The sequence below is a fragment of the Cyprinus carpio genome, chromosome A24, assembly GCF_018340385.1.
Source record: "Cyprinus carpio isolate SPL01 chromosome A24, ASM1834038v1, whole genome shotgun sequence".
Taxonomy (NCBI): domain Eukaryota; kingdom Metazoa; phylum Chordata; class Actinopteri; order Cypriniformes; family Cyprinidae; genus Cyprinus; species Cyprinus carpio.
The window spans coordinates 317,544-319,370 of NC_056595.1; positions in this window are offsets into that span (position 1 = coordinate 317,544).

Genomic DNA, 1,827 nt, shown 5'->3' on the forward strand with positions numbered 1-1,827 from the left:
TTTTCCATCGTGGTTGTGGAAATCGTGTGTGCAGGCTTGTGTGCGTATGGTCGCGGCTCAATCATATGCAATGGAATTACGAGAGCTACCGAGCAGAGTGCCTGTACGAGCACTTCCCGACCTTCCCGAATCATTTTTAAAAAACATGTCTAAAAAGTTTTGTGAGCTATCGGTTTGAATTATTCGTGACATGTGGGGTTTTTTGAAACGAGCCGATTTGTTTGATCTATCTGGAAGTCTGACCAATCACGAACTAGGGGAAAACCACAGAAGAAGAAAGACCAAGAAGAGACGGCAGAACCACAGCGAATGTTGGACTATTGACCAAGAGGATAAACTCGCTGAAACTCTGGCAGGAACAGCGAGCGCTGTAGTATGATTTCGAGCAGCGTGTACCATGCTTTATAATTCTGCGCTCTCTCTCTCTCCTCTCTCTTCTCTCTCTCTCTTCGCTCTCTCGCTCTCTCTCCTCTCACTCACTCCACTCACTCACTCACACACTCAAATATTTAGTTTTTAGACGTAACGGTTTTTTCTATGACTGTACAAACTGTATATTCTAGTCCCCATACAAACCCTCTATCCAGTCACAGAAAATGCATGTTTAAAATTTCACCGTTTTTAAAAAAAAAACACACCGTTTTTTTTTTTTTTTTTTTTTTTACAAGCCATTTGGGGGTTTACGAGGGCATATTGAAAGTGTACTCATAAACCATGTTTACGTTGTAGATACCCATGTCAGTATAGGCAATTTGTGTCCCCATAAACCATATACAAGAACACACACACACACACACACACACACACTAAGGTGACCAGACGTCCTGGTTTCCTGTTGCTGAAAAAGAACCTGTATGTGTAGGAAACAGTCACGGCTCGTATCAATATTTAATATGCAGTTATGAGAGCGGGAGAGCAGTTATATTAGGTGCGTTCGACTTGAAGCAGCGCTGCACAGAATGATCACTGTATGACATCAAAGTACCGCGAGAGCGATTTGAATGCATTGGATCCGTGTGCTCTCTTATCACTCTCGCGGTACTTTGATGTCATACAGTGATCATTCTGTGCAGCGCTGCTTCAAGTTGAACGCGCCTGTCAACTTTGTGCGATTGCTTCGGAAATTGGCAGGTCATAAAATCGTGTCGTAATACCACCTCGTCCCGTACGATTTTTAGATATAAACTCATTCTACGTGACGTGACTGTGCGTGGAGTGATACGATCTTCCGACCATCCGAATTCGCACCGTGTACGCCCGCCTTTAGTGTCACTGAGGATCACTCCACTGATGTTAAGTAAAATGTACTTAATTTAACTTGGCCAGTTAGAGTTTTGCTAAGTAATTTGTCTACTTAATTATTTGAAGTTTACTCTGCAATACTCAAGTATATTCTACTTAATCATAATTTGTAAACTTTACTTTAACAATGTAGCACTGAAAAAAAACCATGATATTAAAGCTTATGGTTCACTTAGAAACATCTAAATAAACAAAGCAGTAGACAGCCTGTTACACTTTCTAAGATATGTCTACACAATATAGTTAATAATCAAATGAACACAGAGACGTCAGTACAATATACACAGTAACAATCAGTGGATAGTGTTTGAGAATGAACAGGTCATTTTGAGTAAAGAATGAACCTGAGATGTCACAAAATAGCAAGATTCTAAATCTAACAACACAAAAGCAACCATAAAACAGTAAAGTCACCTTTATTTATATAACTCTTTATACAGTACAGATCGTGCCAAAGCAGCTTTACAGTAGGCCTATTAAACAGGAAAATAGTATGTCGATAATGAAAAGAGGACAATAGTAAAC